Source organism: Pan paniscus, chromosome 10, assembly GCF_029289425.2.
Source record: "Pan paniscus chromosome 10, NHGRI_mPanPan1-v2.0_pri, whole genome shotgun sequence".
Lineage (NCBI taxonomy): Eukaryota > Metazoa > Chordata > Mammalia > Primates > Hominidae > Pan > Pan paniscus.
Genome location: NC_073259.2, coordinates 15,135,677 through 15,147,450, shown reverse-complemented (window position 1 = coordinate 15,147,450; position 11,774 = coordinate 15,135,677). Strand labels below are relative to the sequence as shown.

Genomic DNA, 11,774 nt, shown 5'->3' with positions numbered 1-11,774 from the left:
CTTCTGCACCCCCTCCATATTTCAATGTGAATAAGAGAAAAGCAAAAGTCTGTCATTAATATTGCTTCATAGTAATATAAACCATTTCTGTATTTAGTGTCCTTTATGTCCTCAAGGTCCTTGCTTGAAAATCACAAGCTTATCATTCATCCATACCAAGCCCAGCTATGTTGATAGGTATTTAACTGATGCTTGCTGCTGTACCCAAATGAACTGCTGCCATTGGTGGTCTTCAGTCAAGATGATTTCCAGTCTCCTCCCAAATTGTTTTATAAATGTGTGAAAACTAAAAAAAAAAAAAAAAACTAGTAAATTCCTGAAAGGGCTTAGCTTTGATTAATGGATATGACTGGGTTCCTACATTTTATCTGCTGCAATGTAATGATTATATTCAAAATACCCCTTTGAAATGTTCACAGTCCAAGGAACTGTTACTAGTTTCCTTCCGGTGATAAAGCTTTAGGAGGGAGAGATTCCCATGAGTTCCCTGGATGCTTTCCTATTGTAAATGGATGCAACACCTGCAAGAGTGGGCTTAACAGCCTTGTGGATATCAGCTCCTCAGTGGCTTCCTATGATTGTAGAACCTTTGTTGCACATCAGCTATAAGTAGGGATTTCAGCAGTTTTAAATCAGTGGATGAAAGTGTAAAATTGTGAGAAATGTCACTGTCATGTTAAAGACTTCAACTGAAATCACAGGTAAAGCTTTCCCAAAGACACAGCTAACAAACTGAAGAGCATAAAAAGGGTTTAGATTTCTTACCTCATATTGCAGTAAGTTTTCCATGGTACTACATTTCTTATCTCATAAACACTACTCACACACATAACCATACATAAACACAGCAAAAGATGAGAAGTCTCAAAACATACATGTTATTATATTCCATGTTGTCTGTCCATTTCCAAATGCGATGGGATGATTCTCTTCTTAGGCCAATCCAATGGTCAAAAGGGCCTTTGTATCTTTTCAGGAAATTCTATAACAAAACAGAAACTAACACCATGAGCCCCTTTCTTTCATATTACTCTGGAGTCTCTCTTCCCTATCCCTTCTCTTTTTCACTGGCAGCGTGGTATAATTAAGCAGCATAAATTCTGGAGTGAGACTAATTCCCAGTTCTCAGTTTAAGTCATTTAACGTCTCTGATCCTAAATTACTTTATTTAAAGTGAGCATAAATCCCAGTTTCATTGGGAAATTCTCAGTTTATGCTTGTCATTCCACCAATGTATTAATGATCACTTTTAATGCCCTATATGTCTTAATCTAGATGACAAATTATATAATTACCTTACTTCTTAATAGAATGAGAACAATACATCTCATCTTACCAGCTCACCATGAGCATTACATGGGGAAATATATCTAAAATGTCTCACAGGGTTCTAGGCAGAGAACACACCCTCAACAAATGTTAGACATGAAAACACATCTCATGCCCCTGGAATGGGATCCTTCTTAGTATTTCAGCTTTAACCCTATGTAGCCGACCTGCCTCAGGCGGCTAAGTATTTAACAGAAAACATGATCCAAAAATATCTCTTACCAGTTCCTCCATAGTTGCAAACTGAGCAAGGCTGGCTTCTAATGAGACACAGAACATTTGACTCAATGTCCAATTTCTTATGCCTTCAGAAAAATAAAAACATTTACTCCTAAATCTAATTCAGCTTTTTGGGCAAGCAGCGTATTTAGATGACTCTACCACTGGCTTTTCCTTTCTTGCTAAAAGTGAGACAATCACAATGAAACATAATAAATAAATTTTCTCACCCATTTTATCTATTTTTCTGCTTACCTTCCTGAGGTCAATTGTGAAGTGTACATATCTGATTGTTGTTTTCCTAACTCATCACAAAGTGCCTTATCCTAAGCACAACAATCATCAGTCCAGTGGTTTCCAGCTGGGTATCTGCACCCTTGACTTTCTGAAATTTACACTGACACTAACAGTTTCAAGGAAATCAATTTCTATAGCATCGACTTCCATAGTACTGTACTTTCACAGGGTCATACGGGTGATTTTTCCATATCCTCCCTCATATTAGCCCTTCTTTCTCTTGACAAAGCAATGCTGAGGACCTATTATTACCTCTATACAAGAGATGATTTTTTTATGTATACAGTTCTCTGTACTTTCGTGCATTCTCAATCTGCTTAAGTAGAAGATACCAGCTCTTAAGGCCAGGTGATTTGCCTGAAAACATTTCAAGTAGAGATCTTACTTTATTTTTAATAAAAAATGACAATTCTGAGAGGAACTTGTCAGGAAATAGTTCCGTAAATGGAATTCCTATACCCATAGCCTTTCTTATATCAATGGACGGCAAATGCATTCTTGCCAAGGCTCAAAAGAAAAGACAGGCTTACCTTTGACATTCCTCTTTCTGAGACGTTTTATCCAATTTGACATAAAATACTGTTGGCTCAGCTTTCAAAATATCCAGAGTCTGACCACCCTCCCCTACCTAGTCTCGATATAGCAATTAAATGATTATTCTACAATGAAAGTCACATCAAGACATTCCTCTCGTACAACTTCCCTCATCTAGTCTCCCTATTGCACTGAAGGTCAAAGCCAAAGTCTTTAACTGACCCTCAAGGTTCCTCCGTTCCTGATTCCCCATGGTATCACTCTTCTTCTCCATCTTCACTTTGCTTCACCTACAGCAGCCTCCTTGCTCTTCCTCAAATAAGCCAGGAAGAGTCCTCCTTCAGGCTTTTGGTCTACTTGTTCTCTGCCTGGAATAGGTTCCTTCACATGGTTCCTCCATCTCTTTCAAAAGGTTGCTGAAATGTCATCTTCCTAAGAAGCCTTAGTTTTGTCAACCTACTGCAACCTGTTATACCTCCACCCTTATTTATTTTTACTTGTGTTTTTCTGCTGGAATATAAGTTCCAAAGGGCAGGAATTCTTTTGTGTGTATTTTGTTTGCTGATGTAATTCAAGCATCTCACACAGTGACAGGCACATAATGGAGCTTAATAAATATTTATTGACAACAAAAACATATGGAGAATATTGTACAGTTTGGAGAACAAGTAACTTACCTGACAAAACAATAGAAAGTGCAATCACACTTGTAGTCAGGACTGCAATGATGAACAAGCAACAATAAACCTTGACAGGAGTTACTGGAGATATAATTGCTAGACATTGTCTTTGCAGAGTTTTATCTGTAAAATAGAAACATCAGAATCTCAATCTCAGGAATATCGTAGGGAGAAAAAATTTATCATAGAATCAACACTAAGATCAGATGTACTTCAATTCTCCTACTGCCAACTCCTTTCACAAAAGGGCTTGGTTCATAAATGAGAATAATGGCCCAAAGAGGGCTAGAGATAAAAATCGAATTCTCCCCACCCCCCAGGGAATCTTCCAGTTATTGGAAAAAGAGTAGAAATTGGGATGAAAAAGAAACATACACAATCCAGATTTAGCCCCATAGTAAAGCAGCTGGTTAGAAGCAACAAGAGAAGCAGAAAATAAATCAATGTAATTCACCATATTGACAGAATGAGACAAGGGACAACATATGAGCATCTGAATAAATGCAGCAAGAGGATGTGAAAAGCTTAATATTCATCCACGATAGTAAGACTCAACAAATTAGAAATTGAAGAACTTTCTTCAACCTGATAAAGGGCATCTACAGAAAAACTACAACTAGCAACAACCTTAACGATGAAAGACTAAATGCTTTCCCCCAGTGACATAGAACAAGGCAAGGATGTCTGATCTCTCTCACCAATCCAATTTAACATTTTACTGGATGTCCTATTAGGGGCAAAAAGGCAAGAAAAAAGAAATAAATATCATACAGATTGGAAAGAAAGAAAAGCATTGCTATTCACAGACAACACAGTTGTCTGCATGTAAAATTCGAAGGAATCTACCAAATGGCTATGAGAATAAATGAATTTGGCAAAGCTACAGGATTACCTATGTTCATATATAAAAATCACTTATATTTCCATATTCATAATTATGAAGTGGAAATTTAAATATAAAAACAGTGTCATTTATAATAACATGAAAGATATCAAATAAATATATCAAAATATGTTTAGGATCAGTATGATGAAAGCAGGAAACCAAAGGGACAAAGAAATCAAAGCAGACTTGAATCAACAGAGAGATATAAGATATTCATAGATTGGAATATGCAATATTGCTGGATGTCAATTATACCCAAACAGGTTTAGAGATTCAGTGCAATCCTGATAAACATTGCAGTATGAATTTTTTGTAGAAATAAGCAAGGTAATTTTAAAATTATATGAAAAAGCAAAGAACTAGAATAGCCAAACAATTTTGAAGGAAAAAAAATGGCCAAATTTGGAAATCAGGGAACCTGCTTTCGTAATTTACAAAGTAATAGAAACAAAGACAGTATGATATTGACAAAAGAACAGACACATAAATCAATGGAACAGAAAAAAGGTTTCAGAAACAAATCTAAACGTGTATGGTCAATTGACATTTGACAGACGTGGAAAGTAATCAGGTAGGTAAGGGGTAATATTTTCTGAACATGTAGTGCTGGAACAATTGAGTGTCCTAATGCAAAACAGTGAACCTCAGCTCACACCTAATACCTTATAAGAAAATTAACTCAAAATAAATTTTAGACTCATATATAAAGCCTCAAACCCTAAAACTATTAGAAGAGGAAAATTACATTTTTGTGAACTTGAATTAGGCAAAAATTTCTTACATACAACACCAAAAGCATTATCAATATTTTAAAAATTGATAAATTGAACTTTAACGTAATTAAAACTCTCTGCTAGAAAAAAACCCTGAAAAGGGAATAAAAAGACAAGCAAAGGCAGAAAAACATCTCTCTAAAAAGCAACTTGTATCTAGAATATATTAAGAACTCAAAACTCAACAATAAGAAAACGAAGACTAGATTAAAAAGTGGGTCAATGATTTGGAGATATACTTGATTAAAGAGGATATATGAATAGCAAACAAGTGCATAAAAACATGCTTGAAATAACCAGCCATTTGAGAAATACAAATTAAAACCATGAGTGACTACTACATGGTTATTAGAGTGGCAAACAAAACAGAAAAAGAAACAAGTGCTGGTGAGGAAGGGATGTGATATGGTTTGGATCTGTGTCCCCACCCAAATCTTATGTTGAATTGTAATCTCCAGCGTTGGAGGTGGGGTCTGGTGGAAGGAGATTGGATCATGGGGGCAGATTTCCCCCTTGGCACTGTGTCGTGATAAGAGTGAGTTCTCGTGAGATCTGGCGGTTGAAAACTGTGTGGTGCCCTCCCTCACTTCCTCTCTTCCTCCTGCTCTGGCCAAGTGAAGTATGGACTCCCCCTTTGCCTTCTGCCATGAATTGTAAGTTTCCTGAGGCATCCCCAGAAGCTGAGCAGATGCCAGCCTGTGGAATGGTGAGCCAATTAAACCTCTTTTCTTTACAAATTACTCAGTCTCAGGCTATTTCTTTATAGCAGTGAGAGAATGGACACGATGCAACTGGAATTTTCATGCATCATCACTGGAAATGCAAAATGTTATGGGCATTTTGGAAAACAGTTAAGCAGTTTGTTATGGTAAATGTAAATTCACCACATGCCCTAGCCATCCTATCCCTAGGTATTTAAACAAGGGAAGTGAAAACTTGTGTTTACCCAAAAACCTGTAAGGAATATTTTACACCAGGTTTATTCATTATCACAAAAAACTAGCAACAACTCAAATATGCTTCAGCTGCTGAAGAGGTAAACAACTATTCCTCAGCCCTAATAAAAGAAAAAACTCGATCACACATTCACAATTGTCAATTTCTTACTGTGTGTTAGCTGGCCAAACTTTTGTCAGGTTTTTCTCCTCCCCACAGGCCCTACACGTGTTTGCCCACAAGTTTGCCTAAATGCCTCAAAGCACAGACTTGCGAAAAACATCCTGCCTTAACCTGACCACAGACCACATTGCACCATTTCCTGCTGAAACACCTAGACTTTGCCCCCTGCTCTCTCCCACACCACTAACTTTTTTTTTTTTTTTTAAGACAGAGTCTCTGTCGCCCACGCTGGAGTGCAGGAGCATGATCTTGGCTCACTGTAAGCTTCCACCTCCCGGGTTCATGCCATTCTCCTGCCTCAGCCTCCCGAGTAGCTGGGACCACAGATGCCCACCACCATGCCCGGCTAATTTTTTGTATTTTGTTTAGTAGAGACGGGGTTTCAGCAGGTTAGCCAGGATGGTCTCAATCTCCTGACCTCGTGATCCACCCGCCTCAGCCTCCCAAATTGCTGGGATTATAGGCATAAGCCACCGCACCTGGCCTACTAACATATTTTTGAAATCAGTGTTATTCCTATTACAACAGTCCTTTTGAATAAAGTTTCTCCCTAAGTCCAGACTTGTTTTTCTTTGACAAATGATACATACTATAATACAGATGACTTGAAAATGCATTATTGCTAAGTGAATGAAGTCAGATTCTACATTTACCTACTACAAGATTCCATCGATGTGACATTCTGGAAAAGCAAAAGTGCAAGATCAGAAAACAGATGAGTGGTTGCCAAGGGCTAGGGGTAGAGGAAGAGACATTCTACAAAGGGACATGAGGGAATTTCGAGTGGGTGGGTATGGCTCTATATCTTGACTTTTATGGTAGTTACATGAGTATATATGTTTACCATAGAAATCTACACCAAAAGAGTGAATTTTACTGAATATAAATTATAATACTTTAAAAGTCCCTGCCAACTTTCGTCCGTGTAATATACATCTACAAGAATAACAGGGAGCTTCAGCTTAAATTCTAGACAGGGGGAAAGATGGGTAAGATTGGATGATCTTAAGCAGTAAATATCATTTGGATTTTGGCTCATATAAAAATATCAACCTTTATTCTTTTTGGTTCTACACTAATGCAAAATTGTCTTAAAGGTTCAGAATACTAAGACTTCCGTAATTCTTTTTCATTGCTACTAGGGTAATGTGTAACTCTCCCCTTAAAACTTCCCCCAAATCTCCCATTTGCCTCTCTTAATAATCTTCTAAACGTGCCTGCTTTCTCTTCTTCTTTTTTACATCTCTAGCCCCTCCTACTAATACTGAGACAGCCAGGTGGGAAGGGGTCCCTGGAGAAACTCCAATTAGCCTGCCCACTGAGGTGGAGCCTTGGGAAGTTCACAAGGTTTGCAGCAGAGAGAAGCCTGAGCCTGGCCCCTGTTTTTCATTTGTAGAACCTGGGATTCAAACTGTCAGGTGGGAAGCGCTCCGGCGGAAGGACTCTGGCCTTGCAAGAGTACCTGTTTCCCCCTTTTTTTCCCTTTTTCACCCAATAAAACTCTGCTTCACACACCCTTTAAACCATCTCCGAGCCTGAATTTCCGTGGCCGTGGGACAAAGAATCCCATTTTTAGCTGAAATAAGGAAAAGTCCTGCAGCAATATTCCCACATGCATCTTGTTCCACTTCTCTCTTGCTCACTTATTTCTCTTCTACCTTTCTTACAGTGTGTCCTGACTCCCGCAAATTCATACCACTCTTAAGGTACACACTGAACACAATAACTCTTCAGACTTCTAGTTGGAAAAACAACATTAGGAATTACCTCTCAGAAGAACAGAGAAATAAAGCATCATTACTGATCAAATTTTAACTCAGTTTCAGGATCTGAAAAACTTAAATCACAGGATGCATTTTAAAAAACAAGTTTCACAACTGTACCAGGTAACAAATATTTAGTTTCGGTTCTGTAAACATTCTTTAGAATATAACATTTGGCTTAGTTAGTAAGAATATAACTTAGTAGGAATGTAACTTAGCCAAAAGTTACATTTGTAACATCTAAAAAATGTTAGAACGTACTGCTCCGGGAGACAAATTTAAGAAGACCGATTTGAGTAATAATAAAACTCCCATCACCTGCAAAGCCGGCTCTGCGTGAATTACTCTTTCTCCATTGTAATCCCCGTCTTGATAAATCGGCTCTATCTAGCAGGCAAAGTGAACCCACTGGACGGTTACAACAGTACCATGAATGCTAAGAGCTAGGAGCAACATGTTACAAAAACAGTGGCACCCCTTAAAAACAAGTTTCCCCAAGAAAGGTGGGAGGAAAATAGGGGCTCAGGACAGTTGCAAATAGATGCCTATCTTCCAAATAAAATGCCAAGTCTTCTTGAGGTCACAGCATCCACAAGTTTCCAACTAGGCTGGAAAAACAAGTTGGATCAGAGAGAGGTTGGGGGAGGGCCCGTGGGTGGCCCTGAAGCAGGCCACTAGGACGTCCTGTTTCCCTCTCTCCGCCCTTCCAAAAGCCCTTAAGCCACAGACAGCCGTGGCCCGTCCAGGGGGCACTCCCCTCTCAGGTCCCCCAAAGTTCTGCAAACTCTGACGACAAAGGCAAGTCAGAGTCCCGTGACATGTGGGGAGGCATCGCACAGATTTTTCTTTTCATGGCCTGGTCAGAGAGAGTGCTCACCCAACCGAGAAGGCCCTGGCGGGGTCACACTGGCTAAATAAAAAGCGCCTTCTTCTGCTTTTTTCGGAGCTCCAGGTGACGCCTCCTCCTTCACTCCAGGGCGGAGCTCTGCAGAAAAGGCGGGGAGGCACGGAGGGAGGTGTATTGGGGCTGCGGGATTCGCGGCTACATGGGCTTCTAGGCTCTCTCGCGCCCACCCTGCCCCGAGCTACGGAGCCACTTCCGGTCCCGCGGACTCCAAGCCTCAAGTTTCCGCCACACCCTCCAGAGAAGCGTCCCCGCCGCAGCCCCGGGGGGCGGGAGGCGCGAGGCGCGGCTGCGCCCAGCACTGGCCCCACCTCCCACGCGCCCGCGGGAGATTTGCTTGGGGCTGGATCCCCCGCCTACCGTTTCCCCGCAGCCGCCGGCGCTTCTGGCGCTTGTGACCTGAGCAGGAAGCCCAGAGAGAAACCAGAAAGACAGGAAGGGGATTCCTGGACTTCCTTTCCACATCCGGCAGGAACGCGACCCTCCTCCCGCTAGGAGCGCTTGGCCGGGTCTGGTGGACCCCTTACCCTGTGATAAGGACCCAGAGGATGCCCTTGTCCCCGGGATTAGGGGGAACCCAATGGAGGCCTCGACCCAGGGCCGATTCCCACCCTGGGCCACAGGAGCTTTTTAGGCAGTGAAACTATTCTATGTGTAATGGTGGATATGTTATAGGAGGCAGAAACGAATTATTTGGGTAGACAGGGTAAAGCCAGTCCCCGGTAGAAAACTTTGCTTTTAACAAAAAGCAGCTCAAAAATAGCTCCCTTGCTAACCTCATGCAGTTCAAAGAAATCACTTTTCTAACAAGAGGCCTGAAAGAGCAGACAGTAAAACACAGAAAAGACAGCTGGGACACAGAAGGACTGGGGTGGACAGCCGGGAGTCTCCCGGGTAATCACCAAGCTTCACACTTACACGATGGGCCCCAGTAAAACAGTGGGCCTTAATAAGCACATTCCTTTCTCTTTAGGCGCACCAAGATGCCTGCAGCTTCAAGAAGATGTATGGGAACAGACACAGAAACTTTCCCTACCAGATAAGCAGGACAAAGAAACACAGACTAAGAGTTGGCCTGTGTGGTCACGGAGTGGGTTAAGAGATGATAAAAAAAATCTGCTCTGTACAGATAGCACACCTGGTCCCAGCTAAACCCTGGGGCCCTAGAAAGATAAGACACCCCCTCCTCACAAGCCCCTCCTCAAGAGCCCCCTCCTCAAGAGCCCATTTATAAAAACTCTGACATTCTTACTACAACTTGGCAATCTTCTCAGGATCCCTCTCTAACAGAGACCTGTTCTTTCCTTTTGCCTATTAAACTCCTGCTCCAAACTCACTGTCTGTGTGTGTGTCCGAGACCTCGATCTCCTTGGCCATGAGACTAAGAATCTTGGTATTTACCCCAGACAACGAGGCTGCTTCAGATATATCTCACACGTTTGTCAAACCCACAGAATGTACAACAGAAAGAGGGAACCCTAAACGATGGACTTACTTACAATGTATCAATATTTGTTCATCAAGACAAATTGTACAACACTAATGGGCAATGTTAATAATAAGGGAAATTGTGAGGGAGGAAGAAGTGATAAATGAGAAATCTACACTTGCCACTCAATTTTTCCACAACCCTAAAACTATTCTAAAATAACATGTATTAATTATTTTTAAAAAGCAGATGACTTTTTGTCAGTTATGATTGTTTTTAGCTATGACATAGAAAGCTATAATCATCCTTCAATTTAACTTATAATTTGTTGATATATATATCATATATATGTATGTGTATATATATATTATATATGTATACACACACATACTTTGCACCACAGGATACAGTAAGATTATAATTTTCTTACATGATAATGAAACAACCTCGATCACATTTCAGAAGTAGTGCCTTAATAGTCCTTCCACCTTTTGACTCTCTCTGAGGAAGTATGGAAAAGGAGATATGATGTTAATATCTAAGTTTATTGCTTGTGTAACAAATATTTTGCTACGTATGCATACGGATAATAAAAATAATAATACTATATAGCTATAACTATCCTAATATAACCCTTATAAAGAAAAGTGTCTATGAAAAATGAGTGAGTTTGAGTGCATCACGGTGGTTTAAATTTTTTTTTCTTTCTTTATTTTTTCAAACTCTAAAAGACAGGCATAAAAGGATCTGATTGCAGGTCCTTAAATTTGACTAGCTTTCTTAAATGTGTCATCACAGTAAATGAAATGTAAGCCCATGTCTATTATATATGAAAAAAAGTTAATACATAAGCACAAGACTGTTAATTTCTGGAATTGCATTCAGAATTCTCCTGTCCTCAGAAGAAAGGAAATGTTCTGCCTCATGCATTATTGTCCTTTGTATATAAAGGACAATAAATAAAGGTTATGTAAATAAGTACACAGCCAGGATTCTTTTAGGACACACACATAGAATGTAAGTTATTTGGCTTTTGAATAAAATGATTACTTGCAAAGTCTGTTGCAGTTAGAAATGCTTACTGAAGCTGACTCAAATCTTTCCTCCTTATTATTACCTAGTTAAATAAACAAATGGCAAACATTTGTGTGGAGAGTCATATATTACGTGAAGTGCTAGATGGTGGCATGTTAATAAAAGGCCCTACTAGTAAAAAATGTAGAGTTTTTAAAATTGAAATGAAAAAACCTTTATTGGATTTTTTAGATCTGCCTATAGTAACAGCCCCAGTTCCCCTGCTAACATCATCATCATAGCAGTTACAATATATCTATCTCTTATTTTGCCTTAGAGTGGTATTACTCAAAGTGTATATCATGGATCAGTGGCAGTTCATGAACTATGTGTTATCAGTCCATGGTGAGGTAAACACAGACTTTATTAGTCTGTTTTCACGCTGCTGATAAAGACACACCCAAGACTGGGCAATTTACAGATAAAGAGGTTTAATTGGACTTACAGTTCCATGTGGCTGGGGAAGCCTCACAATCATGGCAGAAGGCAAGGAGGAGCAAGTCATGTCTTACATGGATGGCAGCAAGCAGAGAGAGCTTGTGCAGGAAAATTTCCCCTTATAATAAACATTAAACCTCATGAGACTTACTCACTATCACAAGAACAGCTCGGGAAAGACCTGCCCCATGATGCAATTACCTCTCACTGGGTGCCTCCCACAACACATGGGAATTCAAGATGAGATTTGGGTGGTGACACAGCCAAACCATATCACAGACATTGAGAGTAAGCATTTAAAAACTCATATAGCAATTTGACATTTCCTT

The 11,774-nt window shown here is 39.9% G+C and overlaps 1 protein-coding gene across 1 annotated transcript in view; it reads right to left on the bottom strand.

The window, feature by feature from the left end:
• CLEC2D (C-type lectin domain family 2 member D) overlaps positions 1–11,774 on the bottom strand; it is a 157,633-nt gene that overhangs the window by 40,652 nt on the left and 105,207 nt on the right. Inside the window, exons 13-16 of the mRNA XM_003829650.8 lie at positions 3,057–3,182; positions 1,552–1,634; positions 876–982; positions 157–286 (exon numbers count right to left, since the gene is read on the bottom strand). The gene's annotated coding sequence lies outside the window, so the exon portion shown is untranslated. The remainder of the gene's footprint in view (positions 1–156; positions 287–875; positions 983–1,551; positions 1,635–3,056; positions 3,183–11,774) is intronic.